Source organism: Nannospalax galili, unplaced genomic scaffold (assembly GCF_000622305.1).
Source record: "Nannospalax galili isolate Female #2095 unplaced genomic scaffold, S.galili_v1.0 scaffold259, whole genome shotgun sequence".
Taxonomy (NCBI): Eukaryota; Metazoa; Chordata; class Mammalia; order Rodentia; family Spalacidae; genus Nannospalax; species Nannospalax galili.
In genome coordinates this window covers 2,332,508-2,349,486 of record NW_008344750.1, presented here as the reverse complement: position 1 = coordinate 2,349,486, position 16,979 = coordinate 2,332,508, and the positions used below count along the sequence as shown (strand labels likewise).

At 38.6% G+C, this 16,979-nt stretch overlaps 1 protein-coding gene across 1 annotated transcript in view; it reads left to right on the top strand.

Moving 5' to 3' along the window:
• The window catches only part of Hormad2 (HORMA domain containing 2), a 108,632-nt gene extending 92,129 nt beyond the window's left edge, over positions 1 to 16,503 (top strand). The window contains exon 12 of the mRNA XM_029567331.1: positions 16,444 to 16,503. The gene's annotated coding sequence lies outside the window, so the exon portion shown is untranslated. The remainder of the gene's footprint in view (positions 1 to 16,443) is intronic.
• The last annotated feature ends 476 nt before the right edge of the window (positions 16,504 to 16,979 follow it).

Below are 16,979 nucleotides of genomic sequence, written 5' to 3'. Positions count from 1 at the left end.
AACAGGTACTTTGTGCAAAGATGGTCAAGAAATTGGCAACAGTGATTGTCTTATAGTAGGGGAATTAGATGACTCTGGGATAACAGGGAGAACCCTACTATACACCTTTATATTACCTTCTGTGTTAAATACTACATAAATGTATTAGCTATTAAAATAAATAAATAATCCAAAAATGTAAATAGGCAATTAAGTAATTAGACTCCCACTGTCAATGCCAGAAAAAGCCACTGATTATAGGAAAGGGTTCAAATGTATTAAAATATAAATTGGGGGCTGGAAAGATTGCTCAGTGGTTAAGAACACTGGTTGTTCTTGCAGAAGACCCGGGTTCGAATCCCAGCATTCACATGGTAGCCAAGAACCGTCCCAAACTTCAGTCCCAGGGGATCCAACAGCCTCTTCTAACCTCCGAGGGCATTTCACGACACGGGTGCACTTGCCTATATGCGGGCAATACATGCATACACATAAAATAAAAATAATAAAAAATAATAAATTGGATCAGAAAAGTATGATTATTTTAATTTTGTATTAGGAACTTCTTTTTATCAATAGTTTCTCTATCTTCTTTTTGATGCTTTTTGAGACAGAGTCTCACTGTGCATCCTAGGCTGGCCTGGAACTCAGCACTCCTCCTGCCTCTGCTTTCTGAGTGCTGGAACTGCAGGAGTGAGCTTCCATGCCTGGCTTTCATTTTGTCTTAGAAACTTTGATATGAAAATTAAGTTTAGATGCCTTCCTGCCCCTCTTTTTGTTGTTGTTGCTTTTTTATTGGTGGTGGTGGTAGTGGGTGTTTTTTTTTGTTTTTTACTTTTTTTTTTTGAGACAGGGGTCTCCCTGTAGCCCCAGCTGGTCTGGAATACTGTGTAGACCAGGCTGGCCTTGAACTCAGAGATCTACCTGCCTCTGCCTCCCAAGGACTGGGATTAAAGATGTGCACCACTGCACCTGACTTGTGCCTCTTTTAACACTTATCCTCACTCTTGCTAAGTACATCCTTCTACTTAGAGGTTTTCTTGTTCTTTTCCTCTTCAAGTAAACTTAGGACCAACTTAAAATCAAACTGTTTCAATGAGGGTGTTTTACAACTCTGCTTCCATTGTGTGGGAAACTATTTGAAGGAATGCCAGAGTTCTTTGGTGTTCTCTGCTTCACTATCTCTTTTCTGCCTGTGATAATAGGCAATTATGAACAGAGGTTTGGATATCACACTAATTAGAGATCTCCCATCTCAGACAAGCTTCATACCTAAGAGGTCTTTGGTATTATACAGGACCTACCTGTGTAGTCATATCTGTAATTACAGTCACACTGTATTTCTTTCAACTCCCGATAAAGCACTTTACAGAGACTCATACAAGCAAATGTCCTACATATCAAATCTGAGAAGCAAACTGTTGCATTTCAAATTCTGTATCTAATATATTTGTTCCTCTCTTTTTTTGAATAATTAACAAATGTATGTCAAATTTAATACCTCTAATAATACTATCATGTTGTTGCATGTAGATTTATTCTATTTATGCCACAAACCAACCACCAACTTCTTCGTTTTCATAACCACTTAAGTATTATTATGGCTGAAATCTAAAATTATATATGTGGCTTCTAACTGTATCTTCCATTCTATTTCTATAGGCCAGTAATAAATGTATATGTATATAAACCTGTCAGATAATATATTTGATTTTGAACATCATAAAATGATATCACATTGTCTTTTTTTGCAACTTTTTTTCACTTAACATATATCTTGGAAATTTTTTCTTGGTAGCATATTTAGATGAACCTCATCCCTTTTAAGTGAAACATGGTATTCCTTAGAATTAATGTGCCCTAGTTTGTTTCAAATTTCTGTTACTGAGAACATATTTAATTTTTTAAAAGATTTTATTTCTTTTTAATTTATGTGTTTTGCCTGCATGTATTAAGTACACCATGTGCATGCCTGGTGCCCAAGGAGGCCAGAAGAAGGCATTGAATCCCCTGGAACTGGTGCTAAGAATGGTTGTTAGACTGGGCATGGTGGCATATGTCTTTAATCCCAGGACTCAGGAGGCAGAGGCAGGCAGAGCTCTGTGAGTTCAAGACTAGCCTGGTCTACATAGTGAGTTCCAGGTCAACTGGGGCTACAGAGAAACCCTATCTCAAAAAGACCAAAAAAAAAAAAAAGCATATATAAGAACAGTAAACACTTTTTGTTTTTGGTCTTTTTGAGACTTGAGACAGGGTCTCCCTGTAGCCACAGCTGACCTGAAACTTGCTATGGAGTCCAGCTGGCCTCGATCTCACAGAGATCCACCTACTTCTGCCTCCCAAATGCAAGGATTAAAGGTGTGCAAACACTCTTAACCACTGCACCATCTCTCTCACCCCTATTGAAAACATATTTAATTTTCACTTTTCTGGGCCAGTGAGATGGTCCTCAAGCCTGAGGACCTGAATTTGATCCCTGGAACCCATGTAAGGGTGGAAGAAGAGAATAGACTCCATAAAGTTGTTCATGTTTTTGGTAAAGTGTATCAGAAATTTCTTCTTTCTTAAGACTGAATAATACTACATTTTGTGTGTTTTTTTATGTTTATCCATTCATTATGTATATAACAAATTTATCCATTCATTATATATATAATGTCTTTCCATTCATGGAGATGTATGTTGCTTCCATTTCTGGCTTTTGTAAATTATTCTGTGAACATGGGTGTACAAATATCTGTATAGATTCCTGTTCTTATTCCTTTTGAATATACCCCAGGAAGTGAAATTCATATGGTAGTTCTATTTTTAACATTTAAAGAAACTGTCCTACTGTCTTCCATAGCTGCTCTGTCTTTTTACATTCCTACCAGCAATGCACAAATGTTCCAGTTTGACTACATAATCTCTAATATTTGTCATCTTCTTTAATAATTGCTGTCCTGGGGGCTGGAGAGATAGTTCAGTGGTTACGAGCCCATAGTGTTCTTGCAGAGGGCCCAAGTTTGATTCCCAGCACCATAGGCTAACAACTTAACTCCAGTTCCAGGGGATCTGACAATCTCTTCAGGCCTTTGCAGGCATTGCATGACACTGGTACAATTCCATACATGCAGGCAAAACACTCATACATTAAAAATAAATAAAATTTTAAAATAAAAAATACCATCCTGGCAAGTATAAAGTTGTATCTCAGTGTGGCTTTGACTTGTATTTAATAATTTGTGATGCTGAGCATGTTGCCATGTGTCTATTTGTTATTTATGTATCTTTTAATGTGTAAGTTCTTTGTTCATTTTAAATTTCTTTTTAAAAATATTTTATTTATTATTATATTTTATGTGTACAAGTGTTATGCCTACATGTAGGTAAGTGCACCCCTGTCATGCAATGCCCACAGAAGACAAAAGAGGCTGTCGGATCCCCTGGAACTGGAGTTACAGACAGTTGTTAGCTGTCATGTGGGTGCTGGGATTCGAACCCGGGTCTTCTGCAAGAACAGTCAGTGTTCTTAACCACTGAACCATCTCTCCAGCCCCTTCATTTTAAATTTCTTAATTTAATTATTATTGTGTGTATGTGTGCATACACATCACATAGGGGATGGGGGGCAGGGACGCCTGCATTACAGCCTACATGTGGGGGACAGATGACAATTTTTGAAATGGGTTTTCTCCTTTTACCTTATGTGGGTTCTAGGAATTGAACTCAAGATGCCAGGCTTGCATGGCAAGCATTTGAACCATCTCACTGGCTGTTTTGCCTATTTTTAAATCATGTTATTTTGTTGTTGAGGGTTTTTTTAATGCATTCTGGATATGAATCCCTTATCAGCTACATAGTTTGTATTTTCTGTCATTCTGGAGTTATCTTTTCACTGTCTTGTTTTGAGGGTTTGGTTTTATTTTGTTTATTGTTTGTTTTTGAGACAGGGTCACCCTGTAGCTGCAGCTGGCCTGGAATTTGTTATGTAGACCAGACTGGCCTTGATCTTACAGAGATCCACCTGCCTCTACCTCCCGAGTGCTGGGACTAAAGGTGTGTGCCACCATACCTGGTTCTCAGCTTCACTGTCTTGGTATTGTCCTTTGATACACAAGGTTTTAATTTTCATCAAGTACAGTTTACTTGAGTTTTTGTTGTTGTCGTTATCTTGGTGTCTGAAGGGAACATTATTAGTAGTATCTATATTTCTGTTATTACTGGGTCCCTTGGAAATTTTATATTTATGTTACAATCAGATGGCCTCTGCAGAGCAGTTCTGTCCAATAGAATTTTTGTGGTAGTGAAAATGTTCCATATCTGTGATGTCTAATAGATAACCACTCAGCACATGTGGTTATTGAACACCTGAAATGTGACTGAGGCAGGTGCAGAGCTTTGTGTCTTCTAGCTTTTAGTAGCTGCTAGCATTCCTTGGTTTGTGCCATAGGACTTCAGCCTGCCTGTGTGTTCACCATTGTCTTCTATCTGTGTTTAAAACTCTCCTTGTCTCCTTTTTTTTTTTTTTCCTTTTGGTCTTTTTGAGACAGAGTCTCCCTGTATCCCCAGCTGTCCTGGGACTCACTATGTAGACCAGGCTGGCCTTGAACTCACAGAGATCCGCCTGCCTCTGCCTCCCGAGTACTGGGACTAAAGGCGTGTGCCACCACACCTGGCTTCCTTGTCTCCTTTTAAGGATACACATGGTTGCATTTAGATTCACCTGGATAATTAAGAATAACAGCCCCATCTCAAGATTCTTACATTAGCAAGTATCCCCTACCCACCTTTTCCCATGTACGGTAACAGTGTTGTCACCATTTTCTTGTATCTGTGTTTAAAACTTTCCTTGTTTCCTTTTTTTTTTTTTTTTTCCTTTTGGTCTTTTTGAGACAGAGTCTCCCTGTATCCCCAGCTGTCCTGGGACTCACTATGTAGACCAGGCTGGCCTTGAACTCACAGAGATCCGCCTGCCTCTGCCTCCCGAGTACTGGGACTAAAGGCGTGTGCCACCACACCTGGCTTCCTTGTCTCCTTTTAAGGATACACATGGTTGCATTTAGATTCACCTGGATAATTAAGAATAACAGCCCCATCTCAAGATTCTTACATTAGCAAGTATCCCCTACCCACCTTTTCCCATGTACGGTAACATTCACATGTTCCAGGGATTAGGACATAGATATCTCTTAGAGACCCAGTTTTTACCTTACCATAGGGAGCACAGTATTGCTGGAGATTCCCAAGGCAGTAGGACTGATTGCAAACTGTCAGTCACTGAATGACTTTCACATGTGAAATACTGTTCTAAGTACCCTATCTGTGCTATTCCAGTTACTCATTACAAGAACACTGTGTAGGCCACTTTTGATGACTGGGAAATGATGATTAACAGAAATCTAAGAGTCATAAGGAAAAATTGGGTGCAAAAGAAGAGTATTTAGGTTCTAGTAGGCTATGATCAAGAAAGAGTCAACCCCAAGTCTGAGTCCAGGAGCCCTATAAGAAGTTCTGATGACCTCTCCCACAGTTTCCTACCTTTGTTTCCCCCCTTGCATTGAAGAAGCAATTTATAAGGAGCACTGGATTTGAAATCAGGAGACTTGGATTCTACTTACTAAATGTGTGAACTAGATAAGTTATTTCATTCCTCTGAGCTTTGGTTTCCACATCAAAGAGGAGTAAAAACCCATTGCTTCTTCTGTACAGCTTAGGAAACAGTTAACTGAGTAAAGAGCAGCCTACAGAATGGGAGAAAATATTTGCCAGCTGTTCACCTGACAGGATTAATATTTAGAATATACAAAGAGCTCAAACTGAAGATATGAAACAACCCAATTAATAAATGGACCAGTAAAATGAACAGTTCACAAAAGGTGAAATGTGAAGGGCTAATAAACGCATGAAAATGTTCAATCTCATTAGCCACTGAGGTTCCATCTTAGGTCAGTCATTTAAAATGCAAGAGTATGCACACAAGAGAACCCTATACACTGCTGGTGGGGCGTAAATAAACTCTATGGGAATAAGTACAGAGGTTTCTCAAAAACTAAAAATAGACCCACCATGTGACCCAGCCATACTACTCTTGAGACTCCCAAGTCATATTACAGGGATTCTTGCACAACAGTGTTTATTGAAACACTATTCATAATAGCTAAGTTATAGAATCAACATAGATGCCCAATAACAGAGGAATGAATAAAAATGTGGTATATATTCACAAAGGAATTTTTTAACCCCTAAAAAAGAAAATGGATGTGAACTAAGCCAGGATCAGAAAGACAAGCATCATGTGTTTTCTCTCATTTACTGTTTCTGGATTTCCTACAGTCACATAAAATCATGCATGTTTGTATATAAAATGAAAGCAGAAGGGAAATTGTCTAGTGGAACAGAGGGGGAAATGGAGGGAAATGAGGAAGGAAGGGTAGGAGTGGGCAACATACAATATGTACCCGCGCGGAAATGTTTTTAAACCACATTTCTTGATTTCACATAGTTACAGTGAATAATAGCACAGCATACGCTATATTCTTAGTACACAGGGTGTTGAAACTTGCAAATGCTTGTGTAAAAGAAAATTTAATATGTCATCCTTAAATATTTTTATTTGAACATGGTATATCTTAAAAGGTATTTGCATTCTAAGTAATATGAACATTATTTTGTAAGTCTGTTTGCTCCTTTTTCTTTGTTATCTTGTGATACTGTACAGGGCTCCAGTGGCCATGCAGTCACTGATATGCTACAGCGTACTGTGCTTCTGTGCTGTGACATTCAGTAGATTAGGTGTTTTAAATGCATTTTCACCTTAGTATATTTTTCAACTTAACAATGCTTTGTCAAGTTGTAAGCCCATAACCAAAAAGCATCTCTATGTCCATTTTACCTCTTTTCTTCCAGACCTCAGAAGAAGCAATATCCCTTCCTTTGTACAAAGTGAGCATTTCTTTCCATATGTGTTTGTGATGTAATTTTCTCCATCTTTTGCTCCAAATTGCATAGGTAGCACTTTGTGGACATCTTTCTTTTTGATAGCTCACCGCTAATCCAGAATCTTGAAAGTGGAGTCCACTTTCTCCACCTATCCTGGTCACCATGTTTCCAGCTCCCTTACCCTTGGCTTGTTTCTCATCTTCGTCAACGGCACAACCAGAAACAGGTTATTTTTTGTCACTTTTCAATCTTCCCTTTCCTATCCTTGTGCCAGTTCCAGTTAATGGCCAAGTCGTGGTAAGATTTGGGTTTAGGTACTTATTCTCTCTCACTTTGGCCCTCTAACCTGTCTGTATTCTTCCTCTGACCTTGGTATTGCTCTTGCTCAGAACATCTCTCTTCTGAAGTAGTGTCATTGCTTCCTGTCTCCTTCCAATCACTCTCCACATTGCTGCCCCAGGGGTCTCTTTAAAACAGATCTGCTTTTGAGATATTTTAGCAGCATGCCATTTCAAGGCAAAGTCCATACCTTAGAGAATAACTTCTCAGCCCGTTGCCCCCCCATTCCTATTTACTCTTATTTAATAAATTCTCCGAATTCTCAGGGATGTGCTGCCTTATATCCCTGTACTTATGCTTTCTGTCTAGAACATCTCTGCAATCCTTTCCCCTAATGCCATTTGTCTGGTAAATGTCTATCCTTTTTAATACTTAGTTCAAGCTTCACATCTTTGAAGCCTTGCCATGTCTCCCGAGGAAAAACTGATAAGATCTTTTTGGAACTTCTCTGTGCCTTATACATAACTCTGTCATCTCATTTGTTCCCTATTTGTTTTCCCCACCAGGATCTCTTTAAGGACATAGAATGCGTCTTGATCAGCTTTGGGTCTTTAGTGCTCAATTCAGTGTCTGGAACAGAAAGGGTGCTCAAAAAGCATTCGTTTATATTTAATGAAATTCAAAAAAATCAATAAAATTTTTTTTAAATATTAAGAAAATTAAAAATGAATAACAACAAAAATTTGTTAATTAATTGAAGACTTTTAAAGATAGACTGTAACTTAGGAAATGTGGAAGGAGAATTGATAGAATAGCTTCTGGAGGTAAATGGAATTGTCTAGTTTTAATCCTGTGAAAAACACACATTTATCTCCCAAATAAAGATAGTCATGGTTCAGAACCCTGGTCATAAACAACAGAAAATAAATCAAACAAATGAGCAAAATCCTTCATAAGTCCCAGTAAAAATAAGACATCTTCTAAAACATGGCAGAGCTAATAGCTCCCCTAAAGTTGGAGATATGTGTTCTCTGTAAGCACTTGCCTTCTTACTGCTCATTCTTTACAATGATAACATGACCTACATTTATGTTAATACAGTTTATTTTAAAATTACTGTTGATTTAGCTTTCATGATGCCAAAAAAGATAAGTGAGAGAAGAATCAAAACTGACATCAGAACCTTACTTCCTTATAGGGGCACAGATCCTCTGAATTATAGAATTTCTTGACTTGGGAAATGACAAATCCAAAGATTCAGGAGTTAAGACTTGATTATAATTCATACCAGTGAGGTCTTGTTTTGTAAAGAAAAACATTTTGTTAAATCTGACCTGAAAAATAATTTTGAAGTAAACAAAATTCATTGCCCATCCAAAGCCTGTGAAATACTCAGTGTATTTCCTTGGATGCCTGGGGCAGCCCATCCCTTGGTTCCCAACACAGGTCTTCCTCCTGATGCAAGGCAATTACTGTGGCCTGAACTGCTCACTCTTGCTATATGGAAATATATCTGTCTTCTGTCCAAAACCTGAGTGGTCCTGCTTCCAGCTGGCTGACACATGGAGATGATTTGATAAGTCAATTTATACTAACATCATGTTGAGTAATAATTCAACGATATATAATGCCTAGCCCTAAGAGCTGATCTAATAAAGGACATTTCTCACTGTCCCGTGCACTTTTCTTGTCTTTTCATAATTCAGCAGCTTTAAGTCTGCTGAACCTTCCACCTTGAGTGACCTCCTCCTCTACCATCACCCCCAGTTTGGCAAATTGTTACTCATTCTTCAAGACCTAGATCAGTATCTCTCTCCTAACTTCTCTGTATTCCCCAGGCTCCCTCTTGACTTTCAAAAAGTGTTGTGTGCATTTCTCAGTCTCACTGGTACTTTATGTACTTCTGCTCCCACCACTCCAGTGTACCCAGTGGTCTCCATGTGGCTAAATCAAATGAGCATCCATCAGTGTTCATCTTCTTTGACGTCTTGACAACACTTGATGCTATTGAACTCCACCTTTTACTTTCTCCATTCCCTTTTCTGAATACCATCTTTACCTAGATTTCTTGACATAACAGTCTGCTACTCTTTTATCTTTCTTCTCAGTCTTGTTTATTAGTTCCTCTTCCAGCTAATCTTTGAATATTGGAATTCCTTAAGGCTGTGTTCTGGCCCCTTTCCCTTCTCATGCTCTCATCTCTTAATAAGCCAATACTTCCACACCCATGGTATTAATTATTCTCCATATGCAGCTGACTCTCAGATTTACATCTCCAACCTAGACCTCTCTCTCCTGAGATTCATATGTCTATTCATGTTTGTTCAGTATGTCCCTGTGAGAGTTTTTCAGGTACCCTCATCAGGTTTAAAATTCCCATTGTTCTCTAGATGAGAGAATAGCATCTTCATCTATACATTAGCCAAACTACAAACCAGGAGTTACTGACATACTTACATCTCTTTTACCATCTTATCCAATTGGCCAATCTTACTCTAATTTAAGTATTTCTCTCAATATTGACTTCTCTCCATCTCTACTGCCAGTTAGATTACCACCTGTCTACTACTATAAACAGACCCATCATCTTGCATCCACTCAATGCCTCCAGTACATTTCTCTATTGCAAGTATAGGGCTCTTTGACTATTGGTTGATTGATTGATTCATTCATTCTTAAGCCTCTTCTACATGCAAGGCACTTCCTAGGTGTTACTGATATAAATACAACTAAAACCAGCATGTTCCCAATCTCCTAGAATTCTACAGATTGCATGATTGGGTACCTAACTCAAATGGAATGTGGGTTGTGTAGATAAAGCAAACTATTTTTCCCTTTGTTCTCGTACCACAGGCCAGAGGTCAATGTCTGGTGTCTTTTCCAGTCACTCTCCACATTATTTTTTGAGACAGGGTCTCTCATTGAACTTGGAGAGATCACTAATTTGGCTAGACTTTTGGTTAGTGAGCTCCAAGGATCCACCTGTCTTTACCCCTCCCCCCATCGCTGGTGTTACAAATGAGCACTACCATACTTTTATATGGGTGCTAGGGGATTTGAACGCAGGTCCTCAGACTTGAGAGGCAGACACTTAACTCACTAAACCATCTCCCTAGCCTCAAGATAGAAGACTTTCATGTCTTCAAAAGATTTGAGGATTTCTCTCCACTCACAAGTCGGAAATTATTTCTACAGCAGGGGGCACCAACTTGGAGTCCTCTAACTCAGTTGAGTTCTAATACTATATACTTAAGATGGACACCACCCTCTGGGTAACCTCTTCAGAGGACGGTGTGATAAGAACAGGAGGTAGGAATTGGCTAGGCAGTTAAGGTAAAACAACCCCAAAGAAAAGTAGCCAGTTTCTTGGCTAAAAGTCAAAATGTCCTTGGGCCTCTTAGCAACATACTCTATTCCAAAGGCCAAAAATGTCAAAAGTATTTGGGAGCGCTTATCTAAGCCCTGAAAGATTTTAGGGTTATCACTTCAGAGGGGGGAAAGAAGTTAGAGTAGCAAAAAGCCCCATAGAAAGGAAGGGAGGGAGGGAGAGGGAGGGAGGGAGAGGGAGGGAGGAAGGAAGGAAGGAAGGAAGGAAGGAAGGAAGGAAGGAAGGAAGGAAGGAAGGAAGGAAGGAAACAAAGTTGTCTGAAAAAAGTGATGGGGAGATAATGGGAGGTGTTGGAGGGGAGGGAGTGGGTGTGGATTTGATCAAAACACTTTATATGCATGTATGAAATTCTCAGTAGAGTGTTTTTTTTAAAGTTAAAAAAAAGATAGATTAGCTAGGCGTGATGGCGCACACCTTTAATCCCAGCACTGGGGAGGCAGAGGCAAGGGGATCTCTGTGAGTTCAAGGCCAGCCTGGTCTACATAGTGAGTTCCAGGACAGCTGGGGCTACAGGGGGACCGTGTCTCAAAAAGACCAAAAAAAAAAGAAGATAGATAGATTTAGGGTTCAGTCTGAACTCCTCTCACACTCACTTTTGATGCCACTTGCAAGCTACAGGTTGTTTCTTTCTCCTGTACTTCTGACCCATTGGCAATAATTTTATTATTCTAACAACTCCTTAAGTTCAGCTAATTTATTTGAATCGCTCACAGAATTCAGAAGGAAACATGCTATGTTTACATAGGCTGTTACAAGGAAAACATAGGGGAAAATGTATAGAGTAAGATGTAAGAGAAGGGACACAAAACTCTCTCAACAGGTTCAGTTATTGGGAAACTCCAAATCTTGTTCTTTTGGGGTTATAATGGGGATTTTATTGTATAGCTAATGCTAACAGACTGGGTAGAAACCTATTAATACCTGTCTGCCTGTTAAGATTCTTCTTGATCTCTCCGTGCAGCACCTCCTTCCAGGTGTAAGACAAGATGATTTCTAAAATGAGGATATTCTCTGCCTTCTCTGCCTTCTCTTACTTATCTGTCATCTACAATCTATCAGAAAAAGTAGGTCAGATAAAGGCAGATTTGAGTTTCTATGACATGTCTCGAGAAAGGAATTAGGAGCTAGGAACTGTAGGAAAAAAAATATATGTATCATGATATCCCAGGGATGTAGAAAATTTCTTTGATAAATAATTTTCCATCTGATTCTGAAGAATCAATCAGAATTAACAAGTGCAGATAGAAGAAAAAGAGCATTTTAAGGCCAAAGAAATGTCATGTGCATAAGACTGGAATCAAAAAGAGCAGGTATAAGAAGGAAGGCACATGGTTGTGTTGGTCTGAGAAGTCATAACCGAGATGCTCAAGGGGTCCACGCAGATCTCAATGGCTTGAAAAAGTGGATGAGGAGGTGAGTGGAGATGTGAGCATTTTTCTGAGGAAAAAACTCAAGAGAGAGCGATTCCCTCTCCTGGAAATGTAAAGAGCCACTGCTGGGGTACAAGTAGCCAAGACCATAGGAATGTCACTGGAAATTATTAAGGCCAAAATGAACATGGCCAGATAGAGCTTTTTTCATCTCTTTTGTTAATGCAGATTTATGCCAGACACAGTAATTGTTGAAAGAGTGAATGTCTATTTGCAATGCAGTGTTGTGTTCTTAGTGCCTCTTTTTTTATAAGGCTCAATCCTGAAAACCTGACTTTGTTTTATTCATCTTAATATTACTAGAGATATTAGTACCTAACTTAGTGCCTTGGAGATAGCTCAGTATGTATAAGGCTTATCATTAAGGCATGGGGATTTAGTTCAATCCCCAGAACCCTTGTAAAAACATTTTTTTAAGTCACTGGGCATAGTGATGTGTGCTTGCAATCCCAGTGCTCAGGAGGCAGAGACAGGTAGATTCCTGGCCAGTCAGTCTAGCCTAATCAGTAAGCTCCAAGCCAATGGGAGACGCTGTCTCAATTAAAAAAAAGGTGGAGGACACCTAAGGAACCACACCCAAGGTTGACCTTTGAACTTTACATGCACAAGCATTGCAAACACAGTAACACATGCATGTGCGCACACGCGTGCACACACACACATACAAACAAAAAAAATCTATTTTAATTATTCATTTATTCAGGTAATAAAGAGCACTTGTCAGGTGCTAGGAACTGAGAATACAAAGTTGTCTAATATATTGTTCCTCATTTCAAGGACTTTATACAAGAGATAGAAGACTGGTAAGGTCTGGCAATATCTTGTTGTAAGTACTACAAAAGGGGTAAGAATAGAATGCAGCTGTAGGCCAGTAGGTAGAGGAAACTGGGACTGTCATGTGCCAGGTGAAGGGAAGAGCAGAACATGGGAGTGAGCATAAAAGGCAGAATCTGGAGACAAGGGGCCATTTGGAGATCGACAAGAGGTTAAACAATAGGGGGCAAGCTGAAGCTATAGAAAAGGGCCAGGCTGGTAGAGCATCTGAACCTTATCCTGATGACAATGGGGAATGAATGGTGAAGCAGAAGAATGGCTAGTCAGACTTGCTATATATACAATACTACTTGTGCTTCAGGCTAGAGAAAAGATTGGAGAAACAGTAATTATAAATTAGAAGAAATTACATTGGCCTGCACTAAAGTAGAGGTGGTGGAAACAGAAAAATATGGATGGATGAGAACTATTGAGGAGGTAGGATCAATAGTATTTAGTGATCAACTGGATGTTAGGGTGAGAATGATAAAGTGGTCATGATGAATTTCAGGTTTTTAACTTGAATACCTTAGATGGAAGCAAAGACTTAGAGCAAGCTTAGAGAGGCAGATGATGAATTCCAATATGGACGTACTGCATTTGAGTTTTCTTTGGAATGAGCATGTAGAGATTTTTAGTATGGTATTGGATGCACATGAAAATGTGGAGTTCAGAAGAAATCTGTGTAACTGTGGAGTTCTTTGCTTATGAAAGGTAATTGACTCCTAGGAGAAAATAAAACCCATTAGATTGATTGATTGATTGATTGATTGATTGATTGATTGATTGATTTTAAAAAGTAGAAAGACAGCCAAAGATAAATCTGGGACAATATTTGAGTAATAAACATTTTAGTGGAATAAATATAAAGGAAATAACAGTCATTTTCCAAGAAGGTAATACCATCCAAATACTGCTGATAAATCAGCTGGTTATCCTATTTGTGCTTCAGCCAAAGCCCATTCTTAGGTTTCTGAAATATGTTACTAAATAAAAAAATGGAAAGTAGTTAAGTATCATACATCTGAAAATGTATCTTCAGAGATTTTTCAGGCATATATGAAAACTGTATTCATTGGGCTCTATTGGTAAACTGACCGTGATAGCCTCTCATTAATCTGTATTCAAGAAACATTTTATGTTTAAATTTTATTATTTTCAAAACATTGTAGCCCAGGCTGGCCTGGAACTCATTCTGTGGCTTATGCTGGCCTTGAACTTGCAATATTCCTACTTCAGTCCTCCAAGTACTTGGCTAAGAAATTTCTTAAGGGCTATATGTTTAAAATATATGACAGGGTAGGGAGGTAGCTCGGTCGCGCCACATAAATCAGGCATGGTGATTCACACCTGTGATTTCAACACTTGGGAGGTGGAAGCAGGGGGTCATCCTCAGCCTTGAGGCTAGGCTTGGATATTCATGAATCCCTGTTTCAAAAAAATTACGTATCTGTTCATTCAAAATTGTTTGGTTTTCATCTAATGTTGTTTATAGATGCTATGTCTAGTTTGCCTGATTGCTGGCTCTTTCTTTGGCTGGTTGGCTTGGGGTATCAAATACGAAAACTTAGCCAGCTGGAATATGCCCCCAAAATGTTCCTTACATGATCTTTTTTGTGTGGATAAAGGCATTGGCTTATGTATTTAATATAAGTTGTCTATATGGAAATGTCCACTGACTGATAATGTGCCTGCCTTTGAACACATCAGTTTTCTTTTAAAAAGTTTTTTTTTTTAATTTTATGTGTATGAGTGGTTTGCCTGCATGTATGTAAGTGCACCACAGGCCTGCAAGGCCACAGAGGCCGAAAGAAGGTGTCAGATTCACTGGGACTGGAGTTATGGACAGTTGTTAGCTGCCATGTGGGTGCTAGCAACCAAATCCAGGTCCTATGTAAGAGAAACCAGTTCTCTTAATTAGTGAGCCATCTCTCCAGTCCCCTGAACACATCAGTTTTCTATAAACTTTTAAGACTTCCCAGACTTTACTGGTTGCCTTAAGACTTATTGAAGACATCTTGATTAAAATAAAGTTATAGTTCTGCAATTTACAACAAAACTCTATTTGAACAATAGAAGAGAGAACAAAGCTTAATTAAACCATCAGGAAAAGTTGCCATTTGACATTGTTTGCCCATCTTCTCTCTTTTTTTCACATGTTCCTAGGATTGATAGGAGTGAGTCTAGTCTGAACTGTTCTGTGTTTCCAAACAAGCTGAATTTTACCAAGTATTTTTTTAAATAACCAAACTATAACAAATTCATCTCCTAAATTAAAAAGTTGTCTTTTGTGTTTTGCATTTTGATGTTGCTATTTTTTTTTCCTTTAGAGCAAATCATTTCAGTCCGCATGGCTCACACCTTTAGTCCCAGCACTCAGGAGGCAGAGGCAGGTGGATTTCTGTGAGTCCAAGGCCAGCCTGGTCTACATAATGAGTTCCAGGTTGGCTGGGGCTTCAAGGGAGACCCTGTCTCAAAAAGACCAAAAAAATTTTTAGAAAAGAGCAAATCATTTCAAAATTTTGCATGGATAAGCAAACCAGTCAGTTGATAAACAGCTCTATTTTCTCAAAGTTTTCCTTTTTTTTGTTTCACATTTTATTAGTCAATGTCTTAGTTAAGTAGCCAAAGGGAATTTGTGGTTTCTGAGATCAGAAATCCAACTACTTTCTAAAACTAAAGGGTAAATGAGTGCTTAAGTCATCCTTTTTCAGATGAAGCTTCTGCTTCTAAATGGTATACTTAAATGCTTTATTGACATTCTCACTATTTTGTGGCAACACCGTATCAGTAATAGCATGCATCTACTACAAAAGAAAAAAAGGATACTATTGGAGCCTCTGCTAGATAGCCTGACAAATTGTGCTTTAAAACATATTACATTCCATTTTCCTCCCAAAGGACCAGAAGATGTGGAAAATTTTTTCCTCCCTTCTAGTAGCTGAATAATATATAAATGTCTTGTATGTGTTTCTTATAATTCTGAGCATCAGGGGTTGTCTGGCAGATTATATATACTTCCAATTGTTCACTCAGTTAAGCAAAAATAAGTCCCAAGATATTTACCAAAGTTAAGCCTAGTGGAGATGATGATTAGCAAAAATTCAGCGATCAGCTTCCCTTTAATTAATAATATACACTTTTCTTCAGTCCAAAGGGTCATTGTCCTTTTTAGTTCATTAGTCTGAGCATGGCACAGAAAAGACAAGGCTGTGTGTCTCTGCTAACTGGAATTGGGACTTAAATTATGTTTGCCTCTAACACAATCATGCCCTAGATCTTTCCTGACCCTTACTTACTCCTTGTTGGCCCCACATCTTGATCAACAACCCTTCCCTTAAGAGTTGGATGTGCTGAATTCACTAGAGAGAGCCAAAAAAAAAAAAAAAAAAAAAAAAAAAACCCATCCCAGAAACTGACTGCCTCCAGGGGACCTCAGCTCCTGGAACTTGGAATGCCAGATTCTGATATTGGCAGCAGGGTTGTGTGCTGGGCCAAACAAGCCCACAGGAAAGCAGGTTCAGATCCATTATGCAATTTGAGTGATTAATGCCTGGTCTACCTGTCTTATATATGTCTTACACAGATGTCACATCTCTGCTAAATTATGCCTCTCTTTGGTAATTCTCACAGATTCAAAGAATTAATTTTGTACACATTGAACCAAGTTTGAGAGCTCCAAGAAGAAGAGGGAAGTCAGCAAGCCAGTGAAAGTCTTCATCCCTAACAGAAAATGAAAGTTAGGTGCCTTCACTACATCGATTTAAAAAGAATCTTATTTTTCAAAAACGTTTGAAATGTTGTAGCAGGAAAGTAAAATTTTATCACCAAAACTTTTTCCTAAAATTTTTGCTTAATGTTTTTACTCAGTTGACTAAGGTACATAAGTTCACTTTGCTGAAAGGAAGCAGGTCACCAGGACTGCCTTGGGATAGCATTACTTCAAAGCAGAGTTAGAGATGAGACACCCTTTGTATTTGTTAAAGAACCACAGCAGTTATTTTGAAAGAAAGTAAGCTGCTGTTCTTAAAGGAGAGAGGGATTTTTCTTTACATAATTAAACTCTCCAGGTATTTAGACTGCCGTGAAATATTTTGACTTGTTGCAACCTGTGTTTTAGAATCCTTCTATAGCTTTATTAAAATTCCCACAGAGTAGCATAGGATATA